Source organism: Pteropus vampyrus, unplaced genomic scaffold (genome assembly GCF_000151845.1).
Source record: "Pteropus vampyrus isolate Shadow unplaced genomic scaffold, Pvam_2.0 Scaffold134, whole genome shotgun sequence".
In the NCBI taxonomy this organism is placed as follows: domain Eukaryota; kingdom Metazoa; phylum Chordata; class Mammalia; order Chiroptera; family Pteropodidae; genus Pteropus; species Pteropus vampyrus.
The window spans coordinates 1228173-1246338 of record NW_011888915.1 but is presented as its reverse complement, the minus strand read 5'-3'; the positions used below and the strand labels follow the sequence as shown (position 1 = coordinate 1246338).

At 41.7% G+C, this 18166-nt stretch overlaps 1 protein-coding gene and 1 non-coding gene across 8 annotated transcripts in view; both read left to right on the top strand.

Moving 5' to 3' along the window:
* FGF1 (fibroblast growth factor 1) overlaps positions 1–18166 on the top strand; it is an 87446-nt gene that overhangs the window by 44645 nt on the left and 24635 nt on the right. The gene's annotated exons all lie outside the window — the stretch shown is intronic.
* Positions 11293–11414, top strand: LOC111744419. The gene has a single exon (XR_002782139.1). It is a non-coding gene; the product is annotated as a small nucleolar RNA SNORA36 family (small nucleolar RNA).

The window sequence follows — 18166 nt, the reverse complement described above, 5'->3', positions numbered from 1 at the left end:
GGCCCTCTGAGAAGCCTCTGTCCTTTAACAAATCATATTAATTCTTGTGGGCCCCCAACTGGTGGATTATTTTGAGTCCCTTGCCTATTCTGAGCTAACTGCTAGAAGAATATTTAGCATCCTGATGTTTCTTCCCCGAAATGTGCCAGCTCCTCGCTCATTCGTGAGGACCATGAAGTTTCTTCCAGTTGGTGAAAAACACTTGATGCTTGTGGCCCTGCACACACCCCGACTCCACCTGCTGAATTCCTGCTCATCCTCAGAAGTCTTGGCTCAATGACATTTCCTCAGAGACATCCCTTGACCACCCCTCAGTCTACTGGGCACTCTCCCCCTCCAGACACCCACTATCTGATTTCAACAGAGAGATACAGGAATTGGCACTATTTCAGATTTTCTTATTCAACTGTTCACTTTTTAAAAACTTACTATCTCTCCCTATAGGAATAAAAATAGTTAATGAAAGCAGGGACTTTGCTTTTTTGTTTGCCTCTGTGTCCTGGGTGCATGATAAATCGTGGTATTTAATAAATATTTGTTGAATTAATTAATGAATAATAATAGACTAATTCAACCTCATCTCTTCCCCAGTCTCTTCATCTCTCTGATCTGTTTGTTAGTTTTGGGGGGAGGGATAAATAGCTTTAGAAAATATATAAGATTAATGTCAGATTGATTTAATCAATCGAAAATAGTCATACTTGAGCTCAGTATGGCAATTGGCAAATTAGTATAGTTTCTCAGGCTTTGGTTCATGAGGGGCTTTCTAAGTATGGAGCATGTCTTTTCAGCAAAACCAATATATTGCACAGTGTGGCACAGATCGTCATCCACCCGCTCCTTTCTCTCAACAAATAATTGTTAAGCACATATTATGTACCAGGCCTGTGCAAGACACTGGAGATAAAAAACACAGGCAAGGGCTCTGTCCTAATGGAGCAAAGTCAAGGGAGAGAAACAGTCCAGCAATAGCTCCAGTGAAATACAGAGGGGTAAGGGGCACCTGCCTGGGGCACTGGCCTGGACCTGGAGCAGGTGGACAAGGAGGGTTTGTCTGAGCAAATCTGAGATGCAATCTGAAGGAGAAGCAGGACTATCCTGAGGGTTAGTTGGGGTAGGTGGCAATATTGTTAAAGAGAGTCCAGGCCAAGGGAAAAGCAAGTTCAAAGGCCTGGCGGTGAGAGCAAACTTGGCACATTTGTAGAAATTCAAACCTGCCAGGGAACCCGTGGGCCTTCTTCCTCAATACTAAGACCAGGAGAACTCGGAGGCAGTGCATGTAACTGGCTGCGCCTCAGGAAATGGCTGTAATGTAAGCTCCATGGCGATAGGGCTGTGCAGGCTTTGATCACTGCCATGCTTTTTCATCTGAGAGTAGGACCAAGACCATAGTAGATTCTTAATAAGCATTTGTTGAATGAATGAATAAATGAATGAAGTTCCCTGAAGATGACCCCAGTTATCTCTTCTGGTATCACTAAGCCCCACAGAATCATGAGACCAAGATGTATCTTGTGAGCCAGCTGGTCCCCTCCCTCTCCTCCAGGCTGTCTGACTTGCCCTCAAACCTCCCAGAGATGACACCGTCTTGTAGATATTATAAAGTATAGTTGCATGACTCGAAAATTCAGTTTTAAGGTCAAACACATGCAGCTGAGGGACAGACGATTTGTCCAGTCACCTGATGAGTCAGGGCAGGATGGAGGAGAGCAGAACAACAATCCTAAATGTCCAGCCCGGCAGGTCAGGCAGAGAGGAACTCTGACTCCATAGCATCACTGGTCACCTATTAAGATGCATGGTGCCTCATTTCCAACTCCACTATTAAAAATCAATAAGCCCCACATTCCCAAAGCAGCACTATCTCACCTGGAAATTATATTTCCTGGTATATTTGGTGGTGGGATTTTTAAATACAAGTTTAGTTCATCTCCGGGTACTGCGCATTGACTAAATGCTGCTGTCTCTCTCAGAGAAGGCTACTGGGCCAGTGTGTCCAAAATACCCTGTCCAGAAGCTGTGAAGAGTAGACACGACATTTGGCCTATACCCACATCTATCCTATCTCAGGCCCCGCTACCTCTCCACTCGGCAGCCAGACTGACATTTTAAAAATGCAGATCTGACCACGTCACCTTCCCAGCCCGCATTGTTCGATGGTTTTCCACAGTTCTTTAGATACAGACCTACAGGGCTCTGTATGGTCTGGCCCTGCCAGCTGCTCCAGCCACAGCCCCTTCCCCCGATCCATGGTAGACGATTTTTAGTTCCCCAAATGAAACATGCTCTTTCTGGACTCAGGACCTTTGCATATGCTCTTCCTATCATCTTCTCCCCTTTTACTAGGAATATAAATGTCCCTTCCTCCTGGAAGTCTTCCTATTTCCCAGGCTCTGTAGGTCACATTATCTGGCTCCCGTGGTGCACTGGACTTCACTACTATAACACTCGATTCTCCTTTTATGGTGAGTCCTCCCCATTAGAATGTGAACTTCAAGAGGACCTCATTGAGTCTGTTTTGTTCTCTACTATATTCCTCATTCCTGGCACATAGTAAGTGCTCATTAAATAGGTATCAAGTGAATGAATGAGTACTCATGTATTTGAAGAGCTGAGAAGAACTTGACCGATAAGAGGCAGAAACAAAAACATAACGGGACATCACTGAAACCCTGAACCACATGACCTTCCTCACTCTGGAGGCCTGATTTCATCTTGTTACGAGCTTGTATGTTGTGATTAGACATCGGTTAATACTTTAAAACTAGTTTCCAGCTCAGTTGAGAGAAATTTCGGCCTTTTTACCAGGTGCCACCATAAGCAGCAATGCAGAGCCGTGGAGCCATTCAAATTAGGTCGAGATGTGTTGGTGTGCCTGCTGGCGGCCTGTGCCTCCTGCTGCAGAGACAGGATGCCCTCCTGTCCTAGCCTTCCACAGCAGAGCAGGGCGAGAAGGACTTGGAGCCTTCACTGATTTCACCTCAACTTCTGTTTTATTTTCTCTGCACCCCCAGTAGGGACAAACAACAATTCAGTAAAGGAAATATGAGTAATGGAAAGAAAGAGAAAAAAATAAACATATCAAAATGGGCAGTGTCCCCTGGGCCACTGCTTTTAAAGAAAACAAAGAGAGTAGATTTGGAGATATTTTGGTGACTTCGCTAAGAGGAGAAAAATAATCAAGCTGGCCTCTCCCTTCTAGGCTGAATTCCTTTCCTCTATCTTAATGTAGAAAAAAAGGTTACCCCAGACCAGGGGTTCTCACATTCTGGTGTGTATCAGAATCCCCCAGGAGGCTCGCCGAGCCTACAGTGCCAGCCCCAACTTAGGCCTAGTGAGACAGAGCCCTGGGGGATGGAACCTCACAGGATTCCCACAGAGGTGGGCCTCCGACTTTGAGAAAGAAAGTTCAGGGTGAGAGAGTAGTTTTATGCCCTGTGCCTAGTCATGTAAGGTATAGCTCAAGTAAGGTCTGCTTCTGGGAACTCCAAGGTCAGGTAGAGAGACCTCGTTCAGAGTAAAATCCCACAAACTATAGTTAGGATCTGAAGAACAACAAAGACTGTTGCTGTCACCTTCTGGTGGAAGTGGGGGAGGGAGGAGCATATAGTCTACTCATCTTTTTCACTTAATTTGACAGTGACTGAGCTGACCCCATAGGCAAGGACCTATGCTGGATATAGGGGAAAACTGATGGCAGTGATAGTATTAAGCAAGACGATAATGATGGTGGTAGTTATTCACGTTTATTGACACCTTAGTATGTGCTCAGTATTTTATATGCATTATCGCATTTACTCCTCCCAACCACCTTACAAGGTATTATTATGTCCATCCGATGAACAGGAAAACCAAGGCACAGGGAAGTGGAGTAACTTGCCCAAAGCCACCCAGCAAGTAAGTGCAGACCCAGCTGGAGCCCGGGTCTCCCTGACTGCAGGCTCTGGTCTGAACTGTGACAGTACAAGCCCCCACGAAGACACCCAGGCCCTGGCTTCTGATGCTTCCAACGAATGGAAAAGGCATAATAAAATCAAAAAATAGGTGTAAATTATATAGATTTATGTACCAGTGAGCAATCCACTGGGGACAGCTGATGAGTCTTCTTGGTCTGGTTAAGCACTTGGTTGAGACAGTTTGTCACCTGGATCTCAGCAATTGGGAAAGAAAAAGTCTATAACCAAAGCAACCACTTTTCTCCTTCTGGGAAGGGTGGAGTCAGCGCATGTTTCAGAGCAAAGCCAAGCAGCCTGATAGCCCATTCCCTGCGGCACGCAGAGAAAGGTGAGAGGCGTTGTTATTTTGTGAATTCCCCAAATATGAAAGACATTAATAATCCCATTTGTGGTGAGCTCATCACATGCTGGATATTGGACTACTTGCTTTACATGTTCTTATCAAATATGATCTTTACAACAACCCCACGAGCAGGTTCCATTCTGGTGAAGAAACAGACTCAGAGAGGCTCAGCAGTAATTTTGTAAGAGGCCTAGGAATTGCTGGATTAAACAGAGTCATCTATGCCTGGAGACTTGTGGAGAAGGTGAGCTTAGAACAGAGGTCAGGAGTGGCTTGTCGGAGCTGAGAGATAAGGGTGGGGCAGCAAAGGAGTAAAGTGGCTGAGTGTCAGAGGCAAAAGACAGCTCCAAGGCTGCCAGTATCTAATGCTGCCTTGGGCATTCTGCTCCCCTGTAGTCCAGACACACTGGGTCTAGCAAGGACCTGAGCCCACCCGTATAGAAAAGCATGCCTGGGGTTGGTCACATGCCCAGAAATGAATGCAATGAAGTCCCACGAATGGGCCTATGCATCCTCAGGGCAGGTTTAAGCAGAGGGAGCAAGGTTTCTATTTTACAAGGGGACTTCTAAATCAAAGTCAGCAGACCTGAAACTTTCAAATTAATTTCTAGTCAACCTTAAAGAGCAGACATACAAATCAAACGGAAGTACAGATAAGTCAAGAAAATGGAACTTAAGCTCATAACACGTACAAACTTGATGAAAATTTTGAGTTAAAATCTTAACAAAATGCATGTCCATTCCCCCCAGCAATTCCATTTCCATAAATCCTCCCTAAGAAATAATGGGATGGTGTCCAAGGACAGCTACAATAGTTCTGTTTATAATACTGACAAACAGTCCATAACCTAGATGTGCAATGATAGGGGATTAGTTAACACAGTTTTGCATGCCCATATAATGGAATCCTATTCAGCCATTACAAATAGAGATGTAGATTTATGTCTATTAATGAGGAAAATATCCTAATGTATTGAGTAAAGTCAGGTTATAAATAAGCAGATTATCAAACTATATGTATATATAAATTTTACAAAGTAGAAACATATATATGATTCCACTTTGCAAAATGCTTACATCTTTATAAATAGAAATGTTAACAGTAGTTATATCTAGCTGATAGGATTACAGGCAATCTTTAAAAACTTTTTATTGTCAAATAATAAGTTTGTCTTTTCTAATTTTTCTTTCACTCTTTTATATTTAAGGGTTTCTAAGGAGATTGGAATTCTCTGTTTATTTGTTGCACTGATATGACAGTAAAGCAACAGACCCAAAATATTAACCCTCCGTTTCACAAAGCGTGGGGCATGTGCCCCTGTTGATTCAAGAGAAGTTCTGAGTGATGCCAAGACATCTCACCCCCTTCGAAGTCTCCCTTGATCATTTTGATTATTTAAGGAGAAAGCTCTGGTTTGGTACAGTTATGTGTCCAACTCCCCTAAAAGAATTGCTGAGCAGGCAGGAAGCAGCACCTAAGCAGAAGTCAAGGGCTACTGTTCTTTCATCGTATTTCTCTTTATGACTGCCTTCTACTTACAGGATGTTTTTGAAATTATACTAGGGAGATAAAGCTTCTTTTAAATAAGGAAATTTGGTTTAAGTAAAACTGCTTGTCAATTACTTAAATAAATTTTAAAAGCAAGGAATTTGGTAAGGGGAATAATGATCAAAATGATGAAGGCAGCACATTTGTACTAAAGTCTGAGGCAAGTGGCATGAACCTCTGATGAGAGTAAAACTACCCCTCGTGGAACATCAGTGTGCACTAGGATACCCCCAAGCCTTGATTTCTGTCTATCTCGTCATTTTAATACAAAACAATAATACAGAAATCATAAACGCGCAATCTGTTCAGGTGATGACCCCAGGCAGTGTGGGGACAATCTCAGAACAAGAGTCCAAGCACATCCAGATAAGTCCTGCTGGGAGGATGACTGAAGAGGGAGGCGCCTAAGAGCAGATAAAATTTCTTTGCGACATTTGCCCAGAGGAAAGAGGCCCTTCCACAGGAAAAAGGTCAAGTCTGGTCTATTTTTGCAAGTGCATTTCAAGTGGTTAGTGGACTTATTTCCTGTGGTTCCCAAAAATTCTGCAGCAGGCTCTCAGGAGGATGTTGGTGATAGGGAGCAGGGACTTGATGAGTGAGAATCAATAATTATCTCTATATTTGCTTCACTTTTTTCTATAAAAATAATCTAAGGGAAAAACACTTGCTTTAGAAGAGCAAAGTTCATTACGACAGAGAGCAGAATGGGACATGAAAATAAGTCCCTTAGTGTATGACAGAGACCTTAGGTCACAATTTTACAAGCTGAAGACTGATTTATTCACTCCTTTCCTTCCTTCTCTCATTCACTCAACAGATATGTGGGCAGCTCCTCTGTGACAGACATCATTTAGGGGCTAGGAGAAGATGGTGACTAAAATGGTTTCTGTCTTCCATTAGCTTACAGTTCAGTGAAGAAGAAAGACATCAAACAAGTAAACACATAGATGAATTTGTAATTAATGACAAATGATAGGAAGCATTGAAAAGGAAAAGAACAGGAGGCAAGGAAAGAGAATAATGAATATAGAATGGTGACAGAACGAGATCAGTATGTCAGGGAAGAACTCTGAGGAGGTGGGGCTCCCGCTGCTGTCTGAACGGTAAGCAGGAGGGAGCCCGTAGAAAGTGTTGGGGAAGGGCGTCGCTGGGAAGTGAACGGTTTGTGTGAAGGCAGTCATGTGGACAGAACCACAGTGGGCCGAGGATCCAAGAGAAGACAGGAGCGTCTGGAATGCAGTGGGCAAAGGAGGGAGTGACAGGAGCTAAGGCCAGGCCATATGGAGTCTTACAGGCCACGGTGAAAGTTTATGGACATGAAAAGCCACAGAAGGTTTTAAGCAAGGGAGTGACCGATCTAGGTTTTAAAAAAATCCCTCTGGCTTTGTGTATAGAAACGATTGGAGAGGGGTGATGGTCAAGAACAAAGAGGGGGCATTTCAGGAGTTAAGACAGGAGCTGATGGCGGACTGCACTGAGTATTAAAGTAGATGATAAGGACATAAATTCGATAACTCTTAACTAGAGTAAAGGGCTTGATTATGAGAGGTTAAAGAAGCAGACGAGTTAAAAGGGCTGGGGTTAAGGTGAGATGAGGGAGGTACTTGTTTGGGGCACAAAATTTACTCAGAAATTAAGATAAAGAATATTTTAGTGCAATGTTTTTTAAATATCAAATCTAATTCAAAAAATTCATGATGAACAAAATATCGAATTTCTCAAAAGACAGGATCAGTAAACGCTAGACCAATCCATACAAGGAGCATGAGGCAAAAGGAAAAAATCAGTAATATTGATCCTGTGTTTATTTGAAATTTTTATATTTTGTTCATTTTCATACTCTTGTCCTGGCAAGCTGAACTTCCCCTTCCTCATCTGTAAAACAAAGGGGCCACCAAATAACTCTCTGCTATGAAAACAGAAATTATGGAAAGAAAGTTGCTGACCTAAATCATCGCAAGCCTTCTGGTGGTTTAGATGGTAGCCTTTCTCCTTATTCTGGAGACCCAGAGACAGAAGGTGCATACTAGTTGCTCCAAAAATATTTCTGATGATAATGTTAATGATCAGCATCTATCAGGCTCTTAATACACCCGTACTTTTTCCAAGAACTGTTAAATATAACTATCTCATTGAATCCTCACAACAACTCTGTGATGGTAAATATTACCCCTATTTACCATGCCTGACATATACTTGATTAGCATGTAGTAAATATAGGAAGAAAGAAAGGATGGATCAATAGAAGGGGAAATGAGAGGGGAAAAAAGTGGCAGGCTTCACACTATTCCTGAGAAGTCCCACATGGATAACTGGTGATTCCAACTCCCTTCTGTGGTAGGCACTAATCTCAGACAAACACTACTCGCCACACTTAAAAGGATCAGCAAAGAAAATAACCTTAAATATCTTTTTTGTAAGTTAGGTTTTTTAAAAACTGAACATTTTTTTTGAGAACAGACTTCCTTAATTCATTCATGCCCACTTATTGAGCAATTACTATGTGCCAGGCACAGATCTAGGTGGTGACATATAATGTAAGCAAAACAAACCTGATCCAGGTCTTCATGAGGCTTACACATGCGCGTGCCTGAGTGTGTGTGTGGTATGTTGGAGTGAGACAGTAACAGGTAAACAAACACATACATGAAGTCATAAATTATTCTAAGTGTTATACAAGAAACACATTTGGTTTGGAGAGAGAGGACAGGGACCCTTCCCTGTCCTCTCTCTCCTAAGAGCTACTCTAGGTAGGGTGGGTCCAACATAATTAAACTCAGGGAGGCTCATAATAGTCATGTTGCTGAAAATGCTGTGCTAAGAAGAATTTTCGAAATTCAGATCAGTCCAACTCCCTGTAGAGTGTGAAATTTTACAACTTAATGGCTTACTCCTATGGAGGATAATTTTGAAAAACAACATCCATTCATTTTATTATTTTATTTATGAATGAATGGACATATAAAAAAGTTATTCACACCATTGGGGCTGTCTGCCCCATCCCATGGGCCTATCTAAATGTCTAGATTTATCAAATTCCAGAGGATCCCCTAGAACCTGACAATGCCAAAGAAGATCTTTGAAAGTTGAGAGGAATTATGTGCAAAAACGTGGCAATAAGGAGAAGTAAAGAGAAGTCACTTTGACAACTCTCTCTGCTTCTTGTTGCCTAATCTGCTTTCAAAGGCCAATAATGTAGAAATTCTCCATTTTTCAAACAACCTCATCCAACATAGTGGTGCTTTGATCTCTAAAACATGAGAGAGGAGCAGTAGACAGTGGAGGATATAAATGGCTTTGAAAGGTCAGCAAGAAAAAAGAAATAAACAAGGAGGGAATTCGTGAGGAGTCAAAGGGATAAAAGTACACCACGCTTTGAGCTACCTGTCAAAATTAAAGAAAACGCCTGTGAGAGGCCATGTTTGACGGATGAGTACACTGTCATGGTTATCAGTACCTACCTACCTATCCTCGTGATTTTTTTCTGATAAATGGCAACTTGACTGCAATGTGCACTGTCCTGGAGACGCTAAATACCAGGAGTAGATTTATTTCTTGTTTATCTTCTTGGATACAAGATTTCAGCTCATTTCCAAGCTCTTTCATCCCTTATCAAACACCAGTCATTTCCTGGGGCCTTCAGCGATGTTCTCTTGCTCCATCTCCTTCCCACAAAACCCACCTGATTCCTGCCAACAGCTGGGTTGTGTGCGGACCTGTGTGTGGAACACCAGTGACATAGTCACAGGACCATGTGAGCCACCGGGCATGCTGAAACAGGGCAAATAGTACGAATGGGAGAATGGGCCCTTTTGGACTTTTCATGTGGGATCAAAGAGAGTTGGCAAGTGAAAAGAAGCTCTAAAAATAGCCAAAGTCCTTAAAAAGAAATAATGCAAAAGGAAACAAGGTTTACACTGTTCTAATAATGTAAGCCCTGTAAAAACTAGTCACTGGGAGGCTGGCACTGGGGCAGGTGATTATTTTCTTCCTGCCCTTTGGCTGCGACACCCACTGGGTCCCTTTGCAAATCCTGGGCCCTGCTACCCCGCCTGCTTCCTACATGGTGCTGGATGCCTTTGCAGGAATGTAACTCTTGGGGCATAGCTGGGGCCTCTGTGGCCCACTTTCAAGATCCAGAACAGACTTGGACATGTGAAACGAGCTCCGTGGGGCTTACATTCCTTACTCGTGTCCAAGCCTCTTAAAACATAAAGCCACATGCTGGGATTGTTACCTGTTCTTCCAGAGATGCCTGGATGTCATCTGTCTGGCAGAAATGTGAGTTTTGTCCTTTTTATGTTTTAATGTTTTGAGTGAGCATGGGGCCCTTGGACATGAAGCTTCCCAACAGAGAAGCAGCACAGCAACCTGATATCTGGGACTGAGGACTTTATTCTTGGCTAAAACACAGATTTGCTTTGATAAGTCATTCAGCCTCTCTGCATCACAGTTCTCTCAGCTAGAGATAAAGGGAAAGTGTTTGTCTATTTCATATAATAGAAAGGACAGCAAATACAAAATGATTATAAGGTATTTTATGCAGTGTCTACACAACAGGTGCCCAGCGATGCTTGTTTATTCACATAAAATGCTTTGTAAAACCCAAGTGCTAGAAAAATGTAAATAATCAACACACAAAAAACATAGGCTCTTATTAACAACAATACCTTCTATTTCCTAGACACTCACCATGTGCAAGTCCTTTCCCAGGCCTTGCACTGTTTCTTCCTCATGGCACCATGATGAGATCAGAACTCTTAACAGCTTCATTTTACAGATGAGGCAGCTGAGGGTCAGAAAGGTTAAATGGTTTGTGTGGTCACACAAGTAGTTAATGAAACGACATGAACCAGAACGTAAGTCTATGACTCTCAGGTTGTGAGAACGTCCGTTTTTCATGGTGCTTCCAACCTAGTCTGAAGTAGGACCATTCACTCAGTTTCCCCAGTGGTCTCTGGCCTGGCCCCAGCTTTTTCATAAGCAATGGCAAATGACTCTACTGTCACAAAGGCCAAGACAGACTCACATGATGCTGGGTCATTTTGGGGAAGCATTGGATTGACAATCAGGAAAGCGCTGGTAGTGGTCATGTACGGCTGTGGAAGATGACAAAGCTATGTCAGGGGAGGAACCTGCAAAGACTCCATTCAGTGCGAACAAGTATCTCCTTTAGAATACTGTCAACAGGGCTACACCAGTCGTAGAGGCTGATGGGATAAAAGGAATAGAGACGCTAAGGCTCACTCAGTCCAGAGGGCATTTTCTTTTTTTCTCACATTTCTTTGGCAATTAAAATCATTGACAATTAAAGTCAGAAAATCTTCCCTTCAGATCTTGGCTCTAACATTTATTTAGCTGTGTGACCTTAGACAAATTATTTAAACTCTCTGAGCCTCAGTGTCCTTAACTATTAAAAAAAAAAAAAAAAAAAGCGATGCCTTTATCAGGGCAGTTTATCAGGGCAGATTCCCTGTCCTGTTAAGTAAACTTTGAGACATTGAACCAGCTAAGGTAGATGATTGCCTAGAAAATATTCTATTCATTTACCTTCCAGCTTACAAAAATGAAGGAAGGGGTGGGGGGGAAGCAATGCCTAACACAATTTCTTTGCAGATTAACTAAAATGATGTATGTAAAGCACTTAAGACTGTACCTAGTACATAATAAATGTTCACAAAAAGGTCATTATTTTATTATTTATGGACGTATTTTATTATTTATGGGCATATCCAGAGCAGGCTTTTGGAAAACATCTAGTAAGACAAGCCCTCGGCATTTCCAAAGAGATAGCAAACACAGACTTCAAAATACTGAGGTTAAAGAAGCCAAATTTTCTGGATCAGAAAAGAAGGGGGAAAAAAACCAGCAAACATCATCCTCCAATGAGCTGGACGGTCTGCTGACTTCAAGAAAGAAATGTCTCTGCTGGGCTGGTTCTAGAGATTATAACTTGCACAACAGATTCAAAAGATTTCTGAAGATACATCAGTAAGAGAAGATTAGTGAGGGGGTAAGGGCTGCCAGAGCTCCAGCAGAATCACTTTGCATTTGGCTCAAAGCCCCAGGGCTTTAAAGCAGCAGTCTGCAGGAAAGATATTTCCATTTAAGATGTGTGTAGGTATTCAGGATTGCGGAGGGCCTGCAGGATGCTCTGGACTGGAATGTAGCATTAAAGTTTACACAGAACAGAGCACATCACTGCGCCAGGGGTTATGCCATTCTTCCTCTCAGAATGGAAGCTGTTTTCTCCAAGCACTTAAAAGAATTCCTGACCCCCAACTGAACAATGCTCTAGGGGGTCGGGGGGAGCATTTTGTGGGTAGAGAAGCCAGATTGCAGAGGATTAAAGATCCAGAATCAAGGGAAGAAATAAAGGATATTGGAGGAGATCCTTGGGGATGTATGTCTGCTCATATTTTCTACTCTTCATTAAAGAGTGTGAGAGCTAAGGCTGGGATTGAGCTATTGGGTGATCCAGCTGGATTATAACCACCCCTACTTCCTGCCCCTCTTATCAAGCATGGCTTGATGGGTCTTATGTGACCACAGTGTAAGTTTCTTAAAAGCAGACACTGTGATTTCTACTACAAGTCCAGAATCCCTTATATGAAAAGATTTGGGGCTCAATATGTTTCAGAATCCAGAATTTGGGGAATTTATAGAAAGGCAGTGTTGTAAATATATTGTATATTATGCAAAACTCCAGTGGGACCTGGGGCAGTACTCTATAATCAAACACGTTACTAATTCTGATTATATAAACATTAACACAAAGTAGGATAAACAAAGACTTTAGTCTCAGGATAAGTTTGGGTCAGGTTTTGCCACAATTTGGATTATGAAAGAACGTCTAGTGCTCAGAGTCTTTTGCATTTTAGAATCATGGATTAAGGATTCTAGACTTTCTTTCCCCTTTCCTTTTATTTTTCTTTCTTTCCTTTTTTAAATTACCAGGACATCTGCAAGATTCTACTCATGACAGAGGCTAAATAGAAGTTGTTGGCATTCTAGAGTATGAATCTTGATCTTCTGGGAGCCACAGGACAGTTTATTCTTAGTGACTTCGGGATTCTTTAGAATTAGAAGGATTCTAAATTAAAGAACAGTAGAGAAAAACTATTGAACCCTAGGTTCTCTGTCATCCTGGACAGTAACACACACAAACCCATGAACTATACTGAGAACTGGTCACTAGTATATCATAGTCAGCACCCAAGGAAATGAGAAAAGAGCACCCCTATGCATCAGTGAAAATGAAAAATTCTAACCTGTATTTAAAAAATGACATTTTTCAAATATTGGTAAATATTACTACATATTAAAAATCAAGTTTGTTCAATCCCAAATCAATAGCACAGATGACTTGCAAAACTAAACAATAAGATACATAGAGGATGATAACCAAGCTAACATCTATGAATGCTTGCAAGTTTTTAGGTGCTGGGCTCAGTACTTTATATACATTATCATTTAACACTTATCACAACTCTGTGCAGTAGCTACTGTTATGGAACCCAATTCTGCAGATGCAGAAACGGAGGCACTGTGAAACTGAGTAATTTACTAATGGGTATCCAGCTGGGACTCATACTCAAGTTTAAAAGCATGCTATTCAACCAACTATCAGAGAGAAAGGGAGGAAGGGAGGAAGGAAGGAAGGAAGGAAGGAAGGAAGGAAGGAAGGAAGGAAGGAAGGAAGGAAAAGAGGAAAGGAAGAATATTGGAGGATAAAGGAAGAATAAATAGAGAAAAAAGCCCTGATTTATAGCACTTGCCAATTTCTGTAGTGTAAATACTCTCACTGATCTCAAGCTACTAATGTTTAAACAACTGGCTCACAAAATTCTCAATATTTAAAAACTGGCTTTTACAAACTTGTAGGAGCTATTTCCTGCACACCACTGTCAAGGTTATCCCATGGCCACATCCAGTTTACTGCCAGTGTTGGAAGATGAGATTTCTGCTCGCAGGACGGAACTGGCTCAGGAGCAGCACGCCAAGATGCTAGCCCAGGCCAGTCAGCCATGGCTACTTTCCTACCTCAGACCTGGTACAGATCACCGAGGGTGGAGCAGGGGAAAAAGAGAAAGAACACACTGTCTCCCTTTCTCAGACAAACTTTTCTTCACCAGAGGGTGTGAAGTGGCTCCTCGCCAACCTGACACTCCCTGGCAGAAATAACAAACTCTGGAATTTTTTTCCAGACCCCACAAACTTTCTCTTCGTCAGATAGAGAGGACAGACTTGAGACCAAAGGGTCTCACACCTTCTTTTAGATCCTTAATTTCCATAATATTTCTTTTGAAGAAGTAAAGAAGTATCTTCTACAAGTTGGGAATCAGGTTTGGGCCTGCTTTTAACCAAGGGTAGGAGATTCTAGACTAATTTTAACCCAATTAAAATACATATAGGTTCTTGGCTTAGCTTCTCTGTTAATACCTGAGGATTAGGTCTCTTGATAACATGTTTCCACCAGAGGATTCTGAGGAGGGACTGGCCTGGTATTTAATTAACGAATACCCACAGGGCACTGATTATGTGCGGGCATTTGCCAAGTGCCGGGTCTAGAAAGAAAAGACATAGTTTCTGTTCCAGAGTCTCAGAGACTAATGAAGGAGACGGTCAAGTAAACATAGTTAAATTATATTCATTCACTCATTCAACAAATATTTATCAAGTGCTTATTAGGTGCCAGGCATTTTGCCAGACACTAGGATACCATGGTGAGCAAGGCAGATTGGTTTGTACTATCACGAAGCTGACAGTTCAGTCGTGAAGAGAGACGTTAATCAAATAATCGCAAAAATGAATGTGTAATTAAAAACTGGAGTAAGAGTTCTGAGGAAATGTTAAATGGTCCTGTGAGAACGAGAGGAATCTGACCCGCTTAAGGGAAATCAGGAAAGGTTTCCTTGAGGACTTGACAATTAACTAAGACTTGAAGATAAGTAGGAGTTAACCAGGTGATGGGGGTAGAGAAAGGATGAAGGGGAATAGTGCTCCAGAGAGAGGGAACAGTAGTGAAGGTGGGCAGGGTGAGGGGCGGGGAAGCAGTGGTGTCAAGGGAATGAAAGGCCAGTTTGGAGAGCGTGTGGTAGGAGCTCAGGCAGGAGAGGAAGCCAGGGCTGGCCCTCGCAGAGCCCTGCAGGCCTTGCGGGGGCCTTACTCCTTCTCCCAGAGCAATGGGAAACCACTCGAGGCTTTAAACAGGGCGTACACACAGCAACTACATCCAGTGTTGCAATAGAGTAAAGACAGTGCCGCCATGGGAGCATTAGGGAATCAACGAATCTAAACTGGTTAGCGTGGTGTGGGGGAAGAGTAGGGAGGTTAGTGCTGGGGGATGCGTCTAAACTGGCTTTCTGGAGGAAGAAAATATCTGAGATGAATTTTCAAAGGGTGACTATAACAGGCTACGGTTAAAGGGTGGAGGAAGGGAGAGAAAGAATGTTGCCGCTGAGCAAGTGAGAGCGTGGGGGAACTGACCACAAGAAGGACAGGCCAATAAGAGAAAGGACGACAGGGTTGGGCAGGGGCCAGATGATGAAAGCCTCACAGGTCATGGCGGAGTCTGGGTTTCATTTATCCTGACGGCAGCAGGGAACCCACTGACACAGTCAGAGATCTTCAGCAGGAGAGCGATGCTCAGATTCACGTATCAGAAAGGTCACTAGCAGCAGGGTCAAAAGTAGATTAAAAGGAGCAGTGCTAGAGAAGAAAGACCACTGTTGCCTGCCTCAGCAGCCCAGGTGAGCGAAGGTGTTGCATCTGCACTAAAGCAGCCACAGTGAAAATGGAGAAGAGAGGACGGTTTTAGGAGACATTAAAAAGGTACAACTGAAAGGGCTTTGTCACTAGTGGGATAGATGGGATTGATTTCTACTCTACCCAAGGAATAGTCTGAACAAAATCAATTCTACTATTTATGTGAAGTCTTGCCTTATGACCTGAAACAGGGTCAACTTTTATAAATGCTCCAGATGTCAAGAAGAATGGTGTTCATTAGCTATTGGGTGCAGTGTTCTTTTATATGTTCATTACATTAAGCCGATTAATTGTGTATTTCAATCTTCTGTATCCTTAATACTTTTTGTCTGTTTGCTCTATCATTTATGACAGAAATGTATTAAAATTTTCCACCATCACTGTGGATTTGTCAACTTCTCCTTATATATGTCAATTTTTGTTTTATATATTTTGAGACTATGTCATGAAGTATTATACAAATTTAGAATTTTTATACCTTTCTGTTGAATTGTTCCGTGTATCATTATGCAGTAATCTTTTTTATCTTTGATCATTCTTTTTGCCTTCAATCTACTTTATATATTAATATAGCCATACTAACTTTTAATTTTTTGTTAATATTTGATATCTATTTTTAATTTTTGTTAATATTTGATATCTATTTTTTGTCCTTTTGCTTTAAACCTATGTCCTTATGTTTTAAAGGTGTATCTTATAATCAGAGTGTAGAATAATTTTTTGAAAATCCAGTAGCTAGTAAATTTAGCCCATTTACATTTATTGTGCTTATAAATATATTTGGATTTCTTTCTGCCACCTAATTTTGAGCAATTTCTTTGATTTTATATTTTTTCTCTTTTTTTCTGGATTCTTTTGGGTAAATAGTTGTATTTATTTCACCTTATTTCCCTTATCCAACCACTTGCTGGCTGGAATTAATGCATTCTATCTTTCTTTCAGTAGTCACCCCTAATATTTAACATGGATTTTGACTTAACAAGATCTAGGTGAATTAATATCTCTAAGGAAGAGTTATGCTTTGGGGTGATACCATTCAAAGGGACAGGGAGCAAGGACTTAGGGCACATTTGGAACCAAAGGTGAGGCCTGTTTTACATATGCTTGATTTGAGGACACATATCCAATTATCACCTTAATGGATGCTTATACATCTACCTTTGGTGGCTTTACACTTTGCAAAATATCTTCCTTCATAGGTATTCTGCATTGCATAAGCAGTGACAGGGGTTAAAAACAAACAAACAAACAAAAATAAACACAGCGTTTGCCTTCCCTTGATTCTTGAAACTTCAAAATTTCTAAGTTTGTGTAATATTTAATGACATAGCCTCAAAATATATAAAACAAAAATTGACATATGGAAGAAGAAGTTGACAAACCCACAACGATGGTTCAAGATTCCTAAGTCTTCCCTTCTAGCTTAGTCTCCAGGGCCAAAGTGAGCACAAATGTCTCCTACATAGAACAGGCTTCACAAATGTCACTTCAATACCTGTGGATAAGCTGAGAATTGAGTCCCGAACCGTGACCTGGATTCTTTCATACATAACCATTACTTACCTCTGCCTCCTTCATTTCTCTGCTACCTTGGTGGCTTAAATGATGAGGGGGAAGGGGCTTAGCTCTGCCGAATGTGAGAGAGAATACAAAATTCTATTTTCATACCTATTGAAAAATTATTTTAAATTAAGCATTCAATCGCAGCTGACCACATCAGACTTTGACTAGTTCTACATAACCAGTTATTCATGTCGCCCACAGGTCAGGTTACGTTTTTATTCTTTCCAAGTGCTATTATGAATATTGTGTCCACTCACCTCTCCAGACAACTCTGAGGTAGGCAGGGTGGGGGCTATTAGAGGAAACATCTTGGAGGGAGTAAATGACTCGCCCGGGTTCCCAGAGCCAATCTGTACATAGTGGGGGCTGTAGAGTGTTGCTCATTATCCCGCACTGAAAGTGACTGTTACATTCCTGGGTAAACGTGTACACTTAACATGCCGTTCATGTGTCAGAGTTCACATTCTCCTCCAGAAGCTACAGCTGACAAAATATGTCAGCCTTGACAAGGATGTTCCAAAAGGTTTGCTGTTCCCTTCACTTTGGTGTCACTGTTAAGTCAGGAAAATCTTCAGGTTTTCCCCAAACCTCAAAAGGCTGGGCTTAGCACACAACGATGACATGGAGTCCATTGGTCTTGATCTTTTCCATCTCCAACACACATGCACACGCACACACACACACCCTCCGGATAGATAATAGTAACCAGAAGCACAGCTTATAAATTTCCATTATGCTTAATGTCTGATTACACATAGTTAAGGAATTCATTCATTAGAGTAATTTGTGTAAGTCCCCAAGGGCCTGCTAAGGCTGCTGCCTAAGTTTTATCAGGTCATAGGCTTCCTTTATTCCCATCCTTTAACAAATACTGGATTGGCAAGGAACTTTGGACCAACCTCTGCTTAAAATATCAGTAAATTATAATAAAGCAAAATTAGGGGGCTTTCATGCCTCTGGGGTTTCCTTCAGCAGAAAAAAAAAAAA